General features: G+C 35.4%; 1 protein-coding gene across 3 annotated transcripts in view; it reads right to left on the bottom strand.

Moving 5' to 3' along the window:
- Nucleotides 1-21,924, bottom strand: part of LOC124367243 (regulator of G-protein signaling 7) — a 539,841-nt gene that overhangs the window by 450,600 nt on the left and 67,317 nt on the right. For 2 of the 3 annotated variants that reach the window (XM_046823935.1, XM_046823932.1), the window contains exon 2: nt 1,692-1,749. The exons of the other annotated variant lie outside the window; for it this stretch is intronic. The gene's annotated coding sequence lies outside the window, so the exon portion shown is untranslated. The remainder of the gene's footprint in view (nt 1-1,691; nt 1,750-21,924) is intronic. 3 annotated transcript variants of the gene reach the window in all.

Below are 21,924 nucleotides of genomic sequence, written 5' to 3'. Positions count from 1 at the left end.
ACCGCTTTGCAATCGGGCCCCATATGTTGCCGTGCAAATGTGAAGAGGGGTGTCACGATAGACTTAAGCGGTGAGCGACAGTGAGTGGCGCAGCTTGGCGTCGAAGGCACCGCCAAACCCTGCCCGATTACTTTTTGTACGACGCTCGACGCTCAGATGAGTCATGCTTCTTTCCACGGTTTTCAGTCTATTCAAGATGGCAGAGGAGCAAGAACCACGTGAGCCTCCGGCAAAACTTAAGAAAAAGGACATTGTTGCTTTGAAGAAGCTTAGTGATACTCAATTAACCGATTTTTTTCTTCTCCAGTCTGCCCTTCAGTCTATTTAGAATAAAATCAAACGTCGGTATCCTCATCCGAGTGTACTAGAAAAAACGTTCTGGATCTTCTTTCATCTTTTTGATGAGATGGTGGTACTCTCCATAATCCCACGCTTGCAACCCCGAACTACACGCCTTTTAAACATTGAATTTTCCGATAGCAACAGAAGATGTACTAGGTCCTCACTCGAAGGCATATTGCAACACACTCGCGCCGCTTGTATCGTGACCACCCTCGCCGCTCTGGTGACGCTCGAGTGCCGCTCGACGCTCGACGCTCGACGCTCCTCACCGCTCGTATCGTGCCCGGGGCCTTACGCACTATTCTGGATGATCTGATATTCTAGCCATGAACTGTTTACCACATTACTTCAGTGAGGATCGATGATTATTTCTTAGCGTGCAAAAATCCAATGCCTACACTTGGATTCGAACCCGGGTCCCTGGGAATTAAAAGCGGATATGCTAACCCCTCAGCTACGTAGCACGATAGCGTAAGAGGTTATAAGTTGGTTTCACATTTAGTCGGGACAAATATTTTACTAAACTTCTATTCTAGGGAGTCATTTAGTTTTATGCTTTGTATCAGTCTGAGCTTCGTTAATTCTATTCTATTTTAATACTACAACTGGTACTGCGATAGGGTTATGGAAAATTGTCGCTGTTTTTTTTTTTTTTTTTCAGAGCATTAGAGAAGCCTCTGAATACATGTTTACATGTTTTGAAAATGCTGCTACCACTAGGATCTGCAAGGTAAGAATTAAAAAGTCTGAAGTAGCCGTTTTGCGTGAATTCCGTCCTTTACAATATTTCCAGAACCTCGCTCAAAATCGGTAAAACCCCAAAATTTTTGCCATTTAACATGCATTTGCTTTACACTTAACCCATAATAACATTGAAATCTCCAAAAACTTTCTTTTTATTAAGAAACAGATTTTATAAATTGTAACTAAAATTCGTGGAATTGTATATAACAATACATGATATACAAAACTGCCTACTTGTAGCCTATCAAAACAAAAAACAAAACTTGCAATTCAAACCAGAAGATGCACTCACACTACTACTTGTGCACTACTGTATCCCTACAATACATACAGAACGAAAACATGAAAGGGCCACAATGAGACCTTAAATGGGATTTAGATTATTCAAGTCCCAATCCCCAAAGCTTTCAGCTCGTAAGCCGATACAACCTTACAATTGAATTCGTAGCTTTCTCACGAAAGCACTTGGGGGAAATCCTTTCGAAACGAAAGTGTACGATAAGGCTACACTACATCTATACAGCTACATCCGGCCACCGGCCAGAACTAGGCATACCCATAAGGCTAGACTAAGCGCAGACAAGAAAGAATGGAACGGTGCTTACAGTTTTTTCAGAACGTCTCCTCACCAGACAGTGATGACGCGGTACACGCGGTACATACCTGGAACATACAGAACATATTTCACATTATGGGAACATACAGAACATATTTCGTGCGCGCACATATACACACCGAACGTACAGAACATAATTCACACTATAGGAACATACAGAACATACTTCACACTAAAAGAACATACAGAACGTACTTCACATTATAGGAACATACAGAACGTACTTGACATTATAGGAACATACATAACGTACTTCACACTATGGGAACTTAAAGAACGTATTTAAGGAACATACATAACTTACTTCACACTATGCGAACATACAGAACATACTTTACACTATAGCAACGTACAGAACATACACTATAGGAACATACACAACATACTGGACACCATAGGAACAAAGAGAACACACTTCACACTACAGGAAAATACAGAACGTACTTCACACTACGGGGACATAAGGAACGTACTTTCATTAAAAGAACATACAAAACATACTTACGCGATAGTAAGATAAAGAACGTACTTGACACTAAAGGAACATACAAAACTTACTTCACACTATGGGAACATACAGAACATACTTTACACTATAGCAACGTACAGAACATACAATATAGGAACATACGCAACATACTGGACACCATAGGAACAAAGAGAACACACTTCACACTACAGGAACATACAGAACGTACTTCACATTTCTTTCTGACAAAGTTTGTTATTAAGTAAGGATAGTTGGAAAGGATATGACAATTGAGGATTGTTTTACTGTTATATGTTACAAATATATAACATTGCCTTTCTCGCTTAGGGACATGTAGTGCCGATATTACTTTTCTCCCCAGTCTTCCACCTTCCATAGCGCGTGTGATGAGTTTTGTAGTAGTCCCGCACAACTATATCGTTTGAGTTCATTCTCACCAGTCTAGACTTCCAGGGATCTTATACATCACACGCTTTGGTTTGTTGATGTGCAAAATATTCTGTTGACAAATTTTAGTCTTTAATGTTTATGCATTATGGTATTTTTCTGACACCAGAAGAAGAGGATGGATATTGAGATCTCGAAACGTTGAGTCATATGTTTGTAACACATAACTATGGTTAATCTCAAACACACTACATTCATTCAAACTTCAGATTATATGAAAAACATATATTTATTACAGAATGATTCATCAGATCATAATATTTTGTTGTGGACATATAATGTTTATATGCTTTTAAATCTTACTTAATTCGCAAGGATAAGTTAGGGGAACACAACTTTTGGGTTGAGTATACTTGGAATATATATGCTACTAGCTGCTCCCGCGGCTTCGCATGCTTTTCGTAAGCGTTACCTGTGTATGTGCACTTCTGGCTCAAGTAAATTATATTTCCAACGCCGATGTAGAGTTTGCTTTGTTGCCACGATCAAGAAAATCTGTATATGTTTATAGCCATTGTACACGTACATGTGTTTTTATTATAAAGTGGTCTGACACTCAAGCTTTAAGTTCAAACAGAAATTTATGTTCAAGGCAAAATATATACATCATAACTTAGCGCCTTCAAATAGTTTTTGGCTATTAAATATTCGTAACTGTCTCGTAATTGCAGTTTATAATGTGCAGGCCCTTTGAAAACTATTATCTTTGGCAACGCCACCTGAAGGCGAGTTACATCAATAGACATAGCATAGAAACCTTCTTCATGGAAAAAAACATATACATACAAATTTTCGTAATGATCGGTCAAGTATTTTACGATTTCATAAAGGACAAACACACAAACATTCATTTATATATATATATATATATATATATATATGTATATATATATATATATATATGTATATATATATATATATATATATATATATATATGTATATATATATATTACATTATATGATACTCTTCAATTAAATGAAAAGAGCATATTATATTTCAATACTTAATATTTTTGTTACTGTGTTCATGGAACATTACACATTATCTGAGTATTTTACAGAAAATACTTCATGGAACACACGGAGCACCATTATTGTTATATTTTTTAGAATATGTGTTGCTTTATTATACTTGATGTAGCTTCTATAACAGCCATACACCATTTTAAGTTTGTGTAGACCGTACTGAATACTTATGAATTAATTAAATAACTGCATATATTTCTATCACTTTTCATTTTACTGAATATTAAATTTCTCGAATTCGGGTTTACAAAAATTTCCGCAAAATATATTTTAACATATTTTTCTGGAGTGACTCGTTTATAAATTTCCATTGAAATTCGTAGGCTATAAAAGGATAGTATGGTTCGAAATATATCTAATACTAACATAAATTCATTAATATGAGTGAAAAATATTAGCATATAGCTTATAATTCGGGCAGCAGCCGGACGGATCAGCTCCTCATTATATGGATGGTTTCATTTACAAATGGGTGGAGGAAATGGAGTATGGCTTATATCGTTACCAGTCTGTATCCACTCACAATCCCACATATGTGTAAAATAAGCTGTTCGCCCACATGAAAATAGTCTCGGAAGAAACAATTGTACACATTTTACAAAGTTATTAACCATGATAACGAATTATTGGTGGTGACTAGATACTTTCTAGTTTGACTCAACAATTTTTAAGGTTTTTTCAAATTTTGCCATGTATGATACAGTTATACAAATTTATTTATTGCTTATAAAATTCTGTATTACAACAATTCTAGCTTGTCCTATGGAAAATAATCATATTTACCAAAAACTAGAAAATTTTTCACTTCTATTGACAAGGATTTTCGTTAAAAAATTAATATGACTATATTTTGAGTAATTTTTACTAATAAGAGCAAATTTTGCAACTCGCGTGGATTGAGTGGTTATCAAATTTTGGCACCGGCCTTTTAAGACGGTACGCTAGTGAGCTGCCGACCGCACATCTAAAGACCCATTTTTAACACGGTGTTAAAGTTTAAAATTACGTTATACAAAAGGAATTCGTCTCAAACCTATAACCTTTTCACTTCATAAACTTATGTGTTAATATCTTAGTGAATTAATTGTTAAAAACATTCTATTAATGGTTTTTAAATATATGTGCTATATATAATGTCTTATTGAAACTGATATAGTGAGAAGAAATTATAAACAATTATTATTAAAATATAATCGTACTGTTTGCAATTAATTAGTACTAAATCATTAAAATCTAAGTTTATATACTTATGTAATATTTAAGGATTTAAGACGTAATTTTATTCATGACGTAGTTTTAAACATTCTCAATCCCTTGTTAAAAGCGGAGTCGCAGGTGCGTATCAGCATGGACTTTCCACTCTTTATTTTTCATTTTTACTACACATTATGCAATTCTTATTAAGGAAGTAATCTGATTTATTTATATCGTCGTCAAAATTTACGTAGATTACCAATTACTATTTGTAATCTGAACAATGTCTCATTACTATTCACGACGGATGGAGGTGTAATTAATATCAATACATTTCTGCGCTCTAGAGGTTGGTTGTACTGACGCACAAATCAACAAAGTCAGTTCAACCATTTTATTTTGTTCTGTCAGACAGAGAACCTGACTCTTGTACACAATTTTGTGTACGCAATGCCTGAAATTCTGCTTCGTTCAGGCGGTACATAACTTTATTATAATATCCAAAACTTTGATCCCCAGGAGGGTTCACTTCTGGCTGGTTTCTACCTTCCAGTTGAACCCACACTGGCTAGCAACAAAAACCGACGTGTCACTTAAATCTGGGCAACCTTATGGATATACAGGAGCGACACATCACCAACCGCAAATGTCGAGATTCTGGGGTGCAAGGATAATTCGATAGGTCTAGTCTAAGGTAAATGAGTCAAAGGTTCTTGCCAGCCTAGACACAAGGATGAGCCAACCCCTTGCCTGCTTTGACTAGAGAGGCTGGTTCAGAGCTGGCTTCTCCTTCTTCCTAGGGGACATGACTTGAGATTTGTGCCCTAAACTTTTGCTCATGAATCTCAACAGGAGGCGGCCTCTACTCCCAACCTTACCCATCCAAAATATCTGTCACTCCGGAAGCAGCGCAAATGTCCTTATAGAACTAGGTGCAATTTTCTAAGAGAACAAAAACAAATCCAAAACTTTACTGACTTTTTATAGAAACTAAAAATAACTTAGAACGCGGTGGGTATAAGAGTCCGTTATAAAGTTCCGTTAATTAGTAAAAATATTAAATATACTCATGCTGGACAGTCAAAAATTAAGTAATGAAAATGTTTTGCTGATTAAGAGAATCAAAACTTCATATACTTAAGAGTCCAACCAAAGTTTATAAATATGAATCAAATAATGATTTCATCATAAATCCTTCCTGTACTATTATCGCAAGCGAATATATCTCCCCGATAGACATCCCGAGTCGTCAAATCTATTAAAGATTACAAAGAAATTACTTATTGTTCGTCTCATTGGGCAAGAAGGGCGAATTCCCTCTACTCTTCTTTAGAAACACTATTTTTACCTTCTATTTAACCGTCAGTTGCTATGCAGGTTATTTTTCCATTATAAAGTTGCATATGACATATAATTTATTTATACTTTTTTACATACAATGTATGTCTCAATTCCGGTATTAAACTTAGTTCACTGTTCTAGTTAGAATATTAATTTGGAAATATATCTAAAATTTAAATTTAACATACAAGCAGTACATGAGGAGAGGGATGGCCTATTTTGGCCTTTTATATCCCCATTTGAACTACGGCATTCGCCTTTGGGGTGGATGTGCAGGATCAGATTCAAAAGAGTTTTCCTAGAAACTCAGAAGAAGTCATTAGAATCTTATGCAAAGTGAAACCAAGAGAGTCGTGCCGCGATGCTTTCAGGGAGCATAACTTTAGTATTATTAGTAGAATGACTTTCTCTGACTTTACCCTGCCTCTATATTTTGGATGTAGCTCTGTATTGCCGATTCCGATGTGAGTTAGTGCGTGGCAGGGACGTCCACAGGTATGATACTAGAGGTGGGGACAGCTACAGGATGCAACATCATAGAACACTGGCATTTGAACATTTCCTTCACAAGCTGGTGTCAGATTAATTAATAATCTCCCTGAGAGCATAAAAAATGTCAACACCCCAACCGTGTTTAAAGCTCGATTAAAGGACCTTTTAGTGTCTGAAGTGTTTTACTCTGTAGATGAGTTCATGTTACGCCGCTGGGACCACTAATTTTCGTAACTTAGTTCCGATACTGAAGCCATGTATGAATGAGAGACATTAAATTACATGAACGATAATGTAATTTAATGTATGTATGCGTGGAATGAATGAATCTTAGGATAATAAACTGCAAGCATTATAGCTTTATTCATTGACGTTTGCAAATGCAATGTAAAATTGTTAGATAGCAATAAAAATATGATTGTGATTAGGAATACTTGAACGTCTTTCAATCAGATAACTTTACTACAAAGAGTGTTTGCACTTTTTCTTCCTATTCCGCATTCGACACATTATCTGCTACCGTATTCAATTATTGATCAACAACCAATTGCATCGGTGGTGTAAAGAACTGAATTTACTTTGTATAGAAACGTGTTTCAAAATTTGCTGTGTACATCGTAATTTAACCAGGAATTTAAAAATATATGAGGATAAACTTTCTTTTACATCTAGTTAAGAAGAGGCGTGAAATCTACGAACTGTTTGGGTTCCAAAGGCTATTTCCATGTGATTACAGTCTGTACGAAGTGACTTGTCACCTGAGTCCCCTTCTTCTTGGGATTGGCTCGGCCATTCGCCGGCAATCTGTGACACCCACAGTGTTTTCCACTCACATTTTAGATTCCCCATTATCTTAAGCCACTATTTCACCCGAATTATAATTTCCAAAATTTTATCAAATATTTGAGAAGTGCATACAAAATTCAGATCAAATTTGATAAAAAAGAAACAATATAGTGTTAATACGAAATATAGAGGTACTCTGCTTAAAGCTTGCAACAGTAAAGTTAGTTTTCTGTAACAATATGACAATTAAATTACAAAAATAATATTTAAATACAGTTTATTAGTCACGTGGTTTTCATATAACGAGTGTGACAAGGATAAGGTTCCACGACAACACCCACGAGTAGGCTACTGTCCTACACAGTTTAGCCGGTGTAACACAGGCGTGTTACACAGCAAACAGTGTTACGTTTGGACAGAGGTGAAGCGCAACAAATATCAGTCGCATATTATTAATACCACCACAAGATGTTTACAAACAGATGGTATTGATTGTCGGTTGTAGCTTAGCAACATTAGAACGTATCTGGTTGCCAGGCAACGTTACGTCACCGTCACAACCACTTGAATGTTCTTGATACTGTCACGACCAGGCCCCCCTGCCCCCCCCCTCACCCCCCACTTGGTGATAGTGGTTACAACATAGTTGTCGCATACTCAGTGTCGTACTCAAAGCAAGAATGAGCTCTAGTTTCCAGCGTCCGTCCGCACTTTGGCAAACGTCGCCCGGGCAAGAAATTTCACCACACGGTACAGAATTTCCGAATTTACACGGAGTTTTCAAGCGTTCTTTCAATTTATTTGAGTGTATCAAACGTTTTTCAGGGGAAAACGCTTCAAACTTACGTACAAAATTTTGTTGACTTCCCCGGGGATCGAACCCGTGACCTCTAGTATAGTGATCCGCAACGTTACCTCTACGCCACGGAGAAGTCGGAATTTTCTACGCTCGGAGTGTAAGCTCATCTACGGCGACGTTTCGAGAGGCGATGATGAATTAATTGTATTTACCTTATCTATTGGCCTTGAAATAGTATTCACACAAGTACAGGGTGCGGCAGTCAATCCCGCATTTATAAATAGCGCGCAGGAGCGTAGGAGTGGTGGGGCCCGAGCAGCCAAGGTCACCATTGTGTTCTCCTATTTATAGCATTTCAGTAGACATGGAGCCGTGGACTAAGCAACAACGTTCGTTTGCCGTGAAAGCTTTTTATCAAAGTGGTAGCTATGTAGCCGCTATGCGTCGTTTCCGAGCGCATTTTCAAATTAATCGCAATAGACCAGTGCCTTCGGTAAACGCAATTAAGTTGTGGGTCGAAAACTTTGAAAATATTGGTGAAACGACAAGGAAAAGATCTGGCAGTGCGAGATCAGTGCGAACTCCAGAGAATATTGAACGCGTTCGAATTGCTGTGGGAAGAAGCCCTCGGAGATCAGCGCGTCGACAGAGTACGGCACTTGGAAATTTCTGACAGAACCGTCAGAAGAATGTTGAGGTTAGATTTACATCACCATCCTTACAAAATTCAAGTGGTTTACGCTTTGAATGAGAATGACTTTAATGCTCGACTGCGTTTCTGTAACCATTTTTTGGAAATGATTGAAGAAAATGGTGAGCTTGTTCACAACCTCTGGATGAGTGACGAGGCGCATTTTCATTTATCGGGATATGTGAACAAACAGAACTTTAGGTATTGGAGTGACCAGAACCCGCAACAATTACATCAAAAACCCTCTCCATTCATCTAAGGTAACAGTTTGGTGCGCAATGTCCTCGTCGGGTATCATAGGCCCTTATTTTTTTTGAAAACGAAAGAGAGCAATCTGTTACCGTGAATGCTGAGCGCTATTCGACAATGTTTAAGGACATTCTTCATTCCTCAGCTTCGGCAACATGAAGTGAATGAAGAAACATTGTTTCAACAAGATGGAGCAACAAGTCACACAGCCCGCGTGAGCATGAATGTTCTTAACGAAGTTTTCCCAAACCGAGTGATTTCCCGCAATGGCCCGATTCCGTGGCCGCCCCGTCCACCAGACCTCACTGCGTGTGATTTTTTCTTGTGGGGTTACCTAAAAAGTAAAGTATACGAAGAAAGACCTCATACTGTTGGTGAACTGAAGGCAAGAATCCGGCTAGAATTGAGAGAATTCCTCAGCCTATGCATCGTGATGTTATGAACAGCTTCGCAAATCGCCTGCGCGAATGCCGTACCAAGGCCACACTAGAATCCCAGGCCTCGCTGCTGCCCTGGCTACTGGCTGCGTGACGTCACGGTAAGGGGCGGGCTCCGGCTCAACCATCTCGGCGTTTCGCACCCGGCGTTCCTCATACTTTTACTTACTTTCACTTGTCATTGACACCAGTCTATTGTGAACGTTTGTTGACTACAGGACACATCTGTTGGGGATAATGTGTGTGTGTGTTGGGGATTTTGTCAGAGCCTGGTTTAAGTATGCCGAGTAAATGTTACTTTCCAGAGATACTTATGTTAAGCCATTTGTTAATGTTTTTCATTTTTCCGAAAGATCCTGAGACATTCCGTACGTGGCTAAGAGCGATTCACAGAGATAGTTATGAGGTTACGTCCAACTCCCGCGTGTGCATTAAACATTTTGACGAGCGATATATAATAAAGGAAGACACTGTAACTCGACCTGACGGCCACCATTTTTAACAGTAAAGCGGGATCGGCTAAAGTTAAGGAACGATGCGGTTCCAACAATTTTTGAAAACTTGCCTAACTACATTGGAAAAGATCTGCCGGCTGAGAGGAAGGATCCAGAAGGAAGAAGAAGGGAAGCAGAAGAGCGACACCAAAAACAAATCCAAGAGGAAGAACGGCGGGACACAATTGACTCATTCAGCTGTCTCACAAATAATTACAGTAAAGATGTGAAACTTAGAACTTAACAATGTATATTCTCAACAGGACAACAACCAACTATTTTTATTTTTAGTTTCCATTAAAGACAATATTTTACCCTACAGTTACATTGTCCTTAAACATTAAAGACGACTTGTCCTTTTATTTAGTTAAAAATAATAACTTGGTCAAGAATAGTAGTTATTTGCGAACGTTTTCACAGAACTTAAAAATTGACAGTTGGTCCAAGCTAAGAAATATAATTAAAAAGCTAATCTCTGAAGTTAATAGACATACCAAAATCAGACAAAGTAGAATGTATAATCAGTTTGTTGGATGGGATGTTAGAAGAAAATAACAGACACTAATGTTGCAGAAAAGTTAACTTTCTTTAAAGAACAAATTAAATTAGCAGCTTCAGTTAAAATTTCATATTGTACGTCTTCCTTAATTTGGTTTGCAACGTTTATTCTTTTGTTTTCCAGCTGCATACAAAAAGATTAGAGATGCCAAAGTTTTGACTATGCCCCATCCACGATACTTGCAATCTTTTACCTCAAAGTTAGGAACTGGTAGCTCTGGAATAGATACTACTCATATTAGATATCTAAAAAAAGTTATCCCTGTACGAAAGAAAATGAAAATGTAATGTAGCTTACGTATTGATGAAATTTATGAACAACCAGAAATGAGCTATACAGGTGGTAAATTGGAAGGACTAGCTCATAATCAAAACCAAAACTCTATTGGATTACCAACAACCATTCAGTCATTTATGATAAGCTCACTACTTTCACACAATAAAGATGTTGTAGGGTTATTTCCCTGTAGAGATTTAACCAGTGATTATTTGTATAGTCTAATTTTACAAGTATTGAAAATGTTAACTGATGTTGGTTATATAGTAACAATTATTTCCAACAACAATGGTGTTAACAGAGCTATGTTTACAAAGCTTTGTGGTGGAACACTTAAGAGTAGTTTTTCAATCCTTATAACAAACAACAGGAAATGTTTGTTATGTTTGACACTGTTCACCTTTTTAAATGTATAAGAAACAACTGGCTGAACCAATCAGACAGTAATCAATCATTTATCTTCCCCGACTTTTATGATAGTGAAAATACTCATTTTGCAAGTGTTTTCACATCTAAAAATTATTAAAAATTTAGAAGAAAGTAATGTTGTTAAAACAGCCCCATCATTACCAAAAACAGTTTTTATTTCCAACTAATATTGAGAGACAAAAACGTAGATTTATGTGTGAAACTGTTTGATGTTAAGAACATAGCTGCTCTAAAGCACCATGCTACTCAAAATAACAATAACTGATTGTCTTAAAACTCTTTAAACTTGTTGTAAGCGACAGGTATGAAAAAATGTTTCTAATGTTAAAACAACAGAGAAAAGTTTTGAGCAATTTAATGTTAGATCACCTTAGCGACTCATACATTTTTCCATTAAAACTTGTTCTATTAGTTCTTTGATTTATGTAAAAAGTGCATAAATATCTTTACTAATATTCTTTTAAATAACTATAGCAAACAAACAAGGGAAAAAATTGTAGAAAAGGAGCGTGGCAAATGTAAAAAAGAAAGATTAATAAGTTAAGCCGATAAATAGTAACTTTTATAATAAGAATAACTTTTGTATTGCTTATTTCATTTACCTAATAATTCCAAATGAATTAAATATTTATGTACTATGATGAAGTATTTGTGCTAAAGGGGATACTCCTGAGATGTGATAACTACCTTCACCGGTTATGCTGAAATATTGATAAGTTCACGGTGAGTCCTGGCGGCCAATGCTATTCTTACGAGACGAGCGCTGCTCGCCCGCCCCTTACTGTGACGTCACAACATGAGCAGCGCGGCCTGGGATTTCTAGTGTGGCCTTGGCCGTACTCGGGAAGGCCGCCATCTTGCTGATGTTATTTTCAAAAAGTGATTATTTTCAATGTTTCTTAAATTGCTTTTTAATGTAGAAAACTATTTTATGAATATAATTTTGATATCTACGTCCGTTTATTTTTTACACCTATTTCAAAAATGCGGGATTGACTGCCGCACCCTGTATAATGCTGGATTGTACTATACTATTAGACCATAATACATACGTTCTTTGATTAAAATAGCAAAAATAAATTGCTGCTGTTTTACAACTGTATTAGCCTAGCCATTTTCGTATGCTTTTTCCACGCTTTTCTTATTTTGTCAACTTCCATTAATCATTTTCCTGCTCTAGATGGTTTCTCCAAAACCTCCTGGTTCAGCTTTTCCTTGGCCCTCCCCCTTTTCCCATACTTTTTGGTATCCATTTCAAAACCGTTTTGGGCAATCTAAAGTAAAAGTAAAGTAAAGTTAAGATGTCTTCTTTTACCAGGCGAAGTTATGGCTAAGAAGCCCTCTCTAACACTTAACCTGGAGGCCAACAGCTTAAGGTGACTTCCGAACCACCAATGGCCGGGCAGGCGGGCTGCTTGCAAGGACAGGATCACTCAGCGGTTACACATCCAAGCAGCAGCCACGCTAGACGTCGCTTTAATCTGGTTATCTTGCGATAACCGTTGTACCCACTACACTGCGCCATTGGCTAGCAATCTACTTTCATGCATTCTTTTCACATGACTGTGACATATTAATAGTTGTTTGAACTCCCATGTTCTGTTTTATATCATCATTTCTCAGCCTATTCAGTATAGTACTTTTAAATCTTCTCCAAAACATTATTTACGTAACATTTATTTTTCTTCTCAATGTTTTGTTTAAGATCTATAATATTTATTGTACATTCGAAACATATGGAGAATATTCTATTTCTGTATCTTATCAGTGTCTGATAGCAGTTTTCCATAGTTTATTCTGTATATTCTGTTTAACAGTATCATCACTGTTATTGTTCCAAGGTAATCATATTTTGTCGTAAATATTACTATCCCTGTACCTGTATATACCTCTACAGATACAGGGATGTACAGTATATAACACCATATACTGATATTTTCATTTTTATTTCTAAAGCCCACTAATCCAATTCCTTTACTATTTTCCAAATATCCATCGCCTGCAAGCTCATCTACGATTATCGTGTTATCTGCAAATATTATACTGTAGAAAGTTTATATCACAATCTGATTGGACACCTAATTGGCCTCGACAATAGAGATTTTAAATTATGTGGGAGATACACTACAGCTTACAGAACGACACCAAAAGTTCCTCTGAGATTTCATTTCAAATTTTTATCGCACTTTTCTAGTTTTCGTGCAATGTCGTTTTAGGACAATCCGTAATTTATGCATGCAAACACAATCATAAGCTTTCCTCTGGTAAATTCCTTGATGGATTTTGACCTAATTTCTTGACTGCTTAGGAAAATTTTGACTAGTGTTCTCCGAGATGGCCATATATCGAATTATATGGAATAGCTCCAGGGTCTGCACGAGACCAGACAACCTTCCCACTCTTTCCATGTTTGGGTGTTATCATATCAAAGTGGAAATATTCGCTAACGCTCAGCCAAATCCCATGCAGTGGTATGCACTAATCGAACAGAATCGGTGTTCCTCATAATAAAATTCAATTCATAATGTTCCTCATGCACTATTTCAAGCCGTTTTCAAGACAGACAGACAGACAAACAAGTTGACAGAGTGATCGGCTTTGCTAACGCTCAAGTAATAACAAGATAATAAAGAAATTATTCAGAAAGTCGCTATTTTCTCAATGTTTTCCCAACTCGATGTCAAATATTTATAGAGAGGTGGGTAATTTCTATGTATATACTATTTAAGCATATTCCCTAATGCTCAGCCAAATCCAAAAGAGGGATTTGTACCATCATAGATCTCCGTATTGCCTATATAGAAATGAAGCTTCAAGCAGAATTTCAAGTCTATAGGTCAAAATTGTGCAGACAGACCAACAGACAGGAGTGGAATCTTTCCAGCCACCCACAACTGTTGTCTTACACATATTAAATAAACGTTCAGCAAATAAAATGAAAGGGATTTCCACAGAGTTTTCCACATTTGTTGCCGGACAGGTACTGAAGTATAACCGTGTTTTCCCTCCATTACGGGTAGGGCCCAGACTAGTGATGGGAGAATCGAATACTTAAAAGAATCGAATACAGTGAATTCGAATTCACCCCTGTATTCGAATATGTATTCAATAGTCTAGACCTGTCTTACTTCTTTCCCGCAGTCTATTGTTCCTGGGTTATTTCACTTGTTTGTCACGAATTCACCCCTGTATTCGAATATGTATTCAATAGTCTAGACCTGTCTTACTTCTTTCCCGCAATCTATTGTTCCTGGTTTATTTCACTTGTTTGTCACGAATTCACCCCTGTATTCGAATATGTATTCAATAGTCTAGACCTGTCTTACTTCTTTCCCGCAATCTATTGTTCCTGGTTTATTTCATTTGTTTGTCACGAATTCACCCCTGTATTCGAATATGTATTCAATAGTCTAGACCTGTCTTACTTCTTTCCCGCACAATCTATTGTTCCTGGTTTATTTCATTTGTTTGTCACGAATTCACCCCTGTATTCGAATATGTATTCAATAGTCTAGACCTGTCTTACTTCTTTCCCGCAATCTATTGTTCCTGGTTTATTTCATTTGTTTGTCACGAATTCACCACTGTATTCGAATATGTATTCAATAGTCTAGACCTGTCTTACTTCTTTCCCGCAATCTATTGTTCCTGGTTTATTTCATTTGTTTGTCACGAATTCACTACTGTATTCGAATATGTATTCAATAGTCTAGACCTGTCTTACTTCTTTCCCGCAATCTATTGTTCCTGGTTTATTTCACTTGTTTGTCACGAATTCACCCCTGTATTCGAATATGTATTCAATAGTCTAGACCTGTCTTACTTCTTTCCCGCAATCTATTGTTCCTGGTTTATTTCATTTGTTTGTCACGAATTCACCACTGTATTCGAATATGTATTCAATAGTCTAGACCTGTCTTACTTCTTTCCCGCAATCTATTGTTCCTGGTTTATTTCATTTGTTTGTCACTAATTCACCACTGTATTCGAATAATTATGTATTCGAATACTTTTGCTTTTGGTGCCTCGTATAAACAAGTCATACCCATGATATACGAACTTCAGAAGAAATATCTTTGTTTACCTGCTACTTCAGTTCCGTCTGAAAGACTATTTTCCACAGCAGGTCTTGTCACTAATTACCGTAGAAATAGACTGAATCCAGAAAACCTCAATAATATTTTGTTTTTACACAACAGTATGAAATAAATATTCATATTTGTCTTTATTGCTTAAAACTGTAACTCTTAAATAATATGTATTTTTTAATTTAATAATTATACAATTAATTATACATTTTTCAAGTATTAAAATTTGTAATTATTTTTTCAAATTATGAATCTCCCCTAAATTATTCTTTTCAAAGTCTCCATATATGTATTCATTTTAAACCTCATATGAATACGAATACAGCTCTTGGATATTTTATTTGAATACTATTTGTCAGAATAAACGAATACTCCAGGTTTGAATTCAATTCTTCCAGAGAAATTGTATTCATTTCAAAAGTATTCGAATTCATTTTGATGCATTCGAATATGTGAATACTCTGGCTGTATTCGAATACTATTCGATTCTGTATTCGATTCTCCCATCACTAGCTCAGACTGCGGTTTGCAATGGTCGTTACTCCGTCATTGATAACATACGGTGGTTACCTTACTGTCGCTTTATGGATATATAACAGCGTGTACTCAGGTTTACAGCTTCGCAGATCGCTGTTCGCCGGCCGATGTATAGGCTGTTACAATTTACCTGCATCTACAACTACTTGTAACGTTTACACAGACTATCAGAGTAAACAATAACATTTAAATGAAGCTGCCATTCGGTACCCAGAGAGCAACCAGGAAAGCTTCGTTGCCATGGATAATTAATAAATATTTTAGTACAAAATTAAATACTCTTTAAGCTATGTGTTCAAGACCAAATTGCTGGTCTTTGTCTAGAATTACAGGAATATCAATATATGAAAATACTCTTAGTAGAATTTTTTTAAGTTCCAGGATTTATTCTATATTGAAATGCAAAAGTATTTGGAACAATGAGTTTTAAGATTTATTACTTAGACATAGAAATTATTAGTTGTCTGAATGAATTATCTTGATGTTTTAAGGGTCTAAGGATGGGTAAACTTAGATATTTAGTTCTTTATTCATTATCGTAAGATTAGAATACAAGTCAATTTTCTTCTTAAAATGTAATTAAATTTAATATACAAAAATAAAAATATTTTCTTTAAGAGTTTCTCAAAGGTTCTCATGCTTTCATTGTCTTGGATGTAGCTCTGTATTGCCGATTCCGATGTGAGTTAGTGCAGGTTAGAGACGTCCACAGGTATGATACTAGAGGTGGGGACAGCTACAGGATGCAAACATCATAGAACACTGGCATCTGAATATTTCCTTCACAAGCTGGTGTCAGATTAATTAAAAAAACTCCCTGAGAGCATAAAAAAATGTCAACAATCGCAAGGCCGTCAAGAGGAAAGTGATCATTATCTTGATTCTTGATGATATTTTGATTAATAGATACGTAACACGCTCGTTGTTGCGAAAGCTTTCGTGGGTTGAAAATATATTGTTTCTTTACATCTGAATCTCTCTGTTTTCTGTGCGCTTTTTACAAACTTCACTAGCAGTTACCCGCGGTTTTGCACGCAATTTTGTAGGTTTTACACCGGTATGAGCACTTAAGTTTGGAGTGAATTATATTTCCAATGCTAATATTGAGTTTCCTTTCTTCCCGCGATCTATAAAATGTGTAAAAGCGTATTCTTTACACATTTTAATTTTAAATTTACTCCGATCTTAGTACTTTATGTCCAGAACGTTGAAAGTATCAAAGTCTTTATTTAAACATTCTTTTCAGTATAGCGTTCCAAAAGTATTCAATAATTACCGGAGGAAATAAAGAAAGCGCAAAACATAATCATTTTTGCGTTCAAATTAAAAACTGGTTGTTTTGTCAACCAGATGTTTCTCATTTCAAGGATTAATTGTATCAGGGAAGCTGTATAGTTGAAATATTTTATTTGTTACAACATATTTAAGTTTCTTCTATTAATATGGGGCGAGTTGTTTATTTTTGTGTTTAATTATCATTTTTACATAGAAATCTTTCTTTTAAACGTTGAGAGTATTCCTTTTTTGTTTATTATAAGCATACAGTAAAATATTTTTGGAAAAAGTACTACAGCTTTTCAAGTATATTTTGTCTTTAGTCTAAATATGTTTGTAGTTTGTTAATTAGCAAGATAAAAGTCAGCTGTGTCTGACAGACGCCACAAAGTGCGGCTCAACTGGTATCAACGTAATATTTATGGGCTCAATAATTGTATTAGTTTTTATTTAATACTATCACTGACCACAATACTTGTAAGAGTGGTCAGTGTTTTCCAGGGAAATTTTCATTTAATTTGCTTTGTGCATTTTAAATGCTGGAATAAATCATTATTCCAATTATTATTCTCTGTTCCATAGCTGATTTTGCCTCTTTTCTGATCAAGAACATATATATATATATATATATATATATATATATGTTCTTACATATATATATATATATATATATATATGTAATTACTTGTATATTATATATGTAATTATATATATATATATATATATATATGTATATATGTACACAGCTCTAAGACGCCTACTTTTGTCAAAAGACAACTAATTTCGGTTTCATAACAGTCTTTAAATGTGAAGTAAAAGTTAGACTGCATTGTCTCTTATATCTGCACTAATAGCAGATACCCGCTTCTTTGCACGCAATTTAGTAGGCGTTGCATGTGTATGACCACTGCTGTTTCGAGGTAATCATATTTCCGACGCCAATTTTGAGTTTTCCTTAATGCCACGATCAAGAAAATGCATACAAAGAGTATATTTATGGCCATTGCAATTTTTTGTTTCATACTTTATTTTGCTTTTATTTTCGATCAGATAAGAATATATTTATATTACTCATCAGAAAAGCCTACTTCTGTTAAATGTGAACTAAGATTGGTTTTATATTAGTCTTTAAATTTACAGTAAAGTTAGATAGCAACATTGTCTTTTAGATTGAACAAATACTTGCCTAAAGATTTACAGTTAAAAGTGTATATTTTTTTACACATTTTAATTTTCGTATCTAGATATTTTCTTACTATGTACCTAACAACAGTGGTTGCAGAAAATGTGGAAATAAGAAGTGTTGTTAACATCAAGCTTACTCTATAATAGCTTTACACTTATAATAAATGTAACAACAATTGAAAGTAGTGATTAAATTATATAACATCTGGCTATGCTGTCCTAAAGCAATGTTTAAACATTGTGGAGTTCAGCTGATTACATTAGACATGCTCTTTAAATTAAAATTTGACAACTTTAGAGACCTAGATGAAATTTTTGGCTACTTTAAAGCCCAATGCAGCGTAGCTCGGAGGGATTTTTGAAACAACAATGGGCCTAAATTCATCCTAGGGACCGTAAGAATGTCCATATAAAGTTCCAGTACAATCGATTGAATAGTTTATGCGTGAAAGCAAAAAAAACAAACGCACTTTTGTATGTATAATATAGAACGTTATATAAATAACAACACACCGCCATAGTGTGTGGTTAGGAATAGTAAATAGCTTGCAGCAAAACAAGCTTTTTCTTAAATATACCACTAATGATTTGTTCAATATACAAGTTTTATATTAAACTGTGCACAATTAAATTTTGAAACAATACAAGTAATGTCCGGTAAACTGAGTGTTTTGTCAATAATAAAACGTTTGATTGTTTAAAAATGTGTTTAATGGAATCGAGTTCAACAATATTTGCATCGCTGTACGAGCAGCATTTATCGATGAGAAAGAACTCACAACTAATAAACCAAGCAATAACGTAAACAATTAAATCTATATATATATATGTGTGTGTATATATATATATATATATATATAAATGAATGTTTGTGTGTTTGTCCTTTATGGAATCGTAAACTGTTTTAAACCGACCATTATCAAAATTTGTATGTATATGTAATTTTTCACTGAGAAGGTTTATATACTATGCCCATTGATGTAATTCGCCACCAGGCAGTGCTGCAAAAGATACAAGTTTTCAAAGCGCCTGCACACTAAAAACTGCAATTACGAGACAGTTATGTATATTAAATAACCAAACACTATATTGAAGTTATGATGTCTGATTGAACTTAAAGATTGAGTGTTAGACCACTTTATAATAAATTACATGTAAGTGTATGATGGCTATAAACATACACAGATTTTCTTGATCGTGGCAACAAGACAAACTCTTCATCGTCGTTGGAAATTCAATTCACTTGAACCATAAGTGCACGTACACGGGCAAAGCTTAAGAAAAACGTGCGAAGCCGCGGGATACATCTAGTTATAAATAAAATAAATAGTTCCAAACTGCAACCCGTACTACTTGTGTGGAATTCTATGTAGAAATAAAGGAAAGTTTAATTTGAATATTATATGGTGTTAGATGAATATAGATGGCAATATGTTTTTTACGTCTGGAGAAATACGGGTTTCTTCCGGTAGAAAAAGAAACTCATTACGCGATCTAGACATGAATGGAAAAATGTTGAAGCACGAAAACTAAGGATTTAATGTAGTGTAAATTAACTATTAACTAAATTTAATATTTAATGTAGTGTAATCAGGTTTTATCCTCATACAATATGTTTCTTGGCTTTACATAATTATAACTAATTGTTAGACAAGTATATAAATGTTAAATCAGCACCAGCTTACATACTGTACATTCATCTGTTCATCTTTAAAGTGTCGACTTTTGAATTTTTTAGTTGCCCCTGCCTATAATTACTATTTGTTTCCAAGTGTACCAACCTAGGGAAAATGTAATAAGAGAAAACAATCATCGTTTGATGCTTTTTAATTGCTTTGATACATTCCCATTTCAACCTCTATCAAAATTATCGCGGCTGACGATCGATTTATTTCTTAGGAAAATTCTTTTTGGATTTTAGGGAAACCCAGGTATAAGCAAACACAAACCAAATTGACTCTAGGCTTCTGAAATATAAAGATTTTAAATTATTGTCATTTAACATATTCTACTGTATTGTTTTTTCTACTGTATTTCCTAGCCGATTTTAGCATTTTTAAAAGAAACATTTAATTTTTTCTGATAAAATAATTAAAACACAAAATACAATGTTTTTAGAATAAATATCCACGTCTTAGGTCTTATGCACAGTCAAAAAATATAAAACAATGTTTTTATTCAACTAAATAATTGAATTTGAAGTAATTAATTTTCACGTTATAAAATTAAACATTACAACTAAAATAAGCCAAATATAATGAGCATGTAATAGTAGTAAAATTAGCAATATATTAAAAATGTTTGTAATCAATCTTTAATTAAGGCACCCTCAAATGCTATATAAATCACAAGTCCTGGAAATATTATATTTTATACCTATATGGAATCTCATATTAAGGGGAAATTTTGAATTTCGTTCCTAGAGGTTTTCTCAAAAAGATTTTTGGGAGTGTAATTCCACGCTCCGACTGTATATCAGAAGAAGAGCTTAGAGAAGGGAAAATAAGTAAGAAAGTATAAACAAAATCTCAGACCTTACCAAACATCGTTAGATATGGTTAGTCTTGGATCTGGAAGACGTAAATTTACAAGGCATTCCTGGAAAATGACCTCAGAGAGGTGCAAGAGATATTTACGAGGCATGCGGTGGTGGGAACCACGGAAAATCTTTAGCTCACAGATGCTTTCATGTGGTTAAACCTCTGGCTTTCTTCTCAGCGTTGTGCTGTTTTACATTCAACAGCAAGCGTAAAAGTAACTATAAAGCTAACTAAACTCTGCTTATAAAATTGTGTAACTAACAAAGAGAATACTATCATAACTCCATCACCAACCATAACAGTGAATAGTAAATACACTAATCAGTATTTATTGTCTCACTTATTTCACCACAATGTACGTCTAAATGACAATTTTTTTTAAATAAAGAGTAATTTAGGAGTGAGGAGTACCATCGACCTTTTACTGTACCGACTCTCCCTCTTATTTTGTTTATTAACTCTTCACACAGGCAATGGTCCGGGCTGAATAAGGCTCAAGAGGAGATCCGCCTTAAAAAATTCTCTGGCTTCGATAGAGACTTTAGAACCTCCAAAAAAGCATTTAATATACACCGGCCTTCCCGACAAGCATATCAAAACTTCAATGTGAAAGAATTTGCTGGCCTTTCTAGCAAATCCTATCTCATCATCACTCACATCAACCTTTCCTTTCACCGATAGTCCCAGATCACTAGTCTTGAGGTGGAACAATCCATTTAGTCTGGAGTGTTCAGAGACTTGGAGTGCTTGGAGAATCCAAGATTCCAATGACTGGAGGCTTCACACAGATTGGTCGTTGTGGGCGGAAGGTTTCCATAGCCTGATAGTTGTACCTTGAGACAGATGATTTGGATAATGAGAGAGTGAAGTTTCCAAAAGGCTAGGC

The sequence above is a fragment of the Homalodisca vitripennis genome, chromosome 8, assembly GCF_021130785.1.
Source record: "Homalodisca vitripennis isolate AUS2020 chromosome 8, UT_GWSS_2.1, whole genome shotgun sequence".
NCBI lineage: Eukaryota > Metazoa > Arthropoda > Insecta > Hemiptera > Cicadellidae > Homalodisca > Homalodisca vitripennis.
This window is presented reverse-complemented; position numbering and strand designations above follow the sequence as displayed.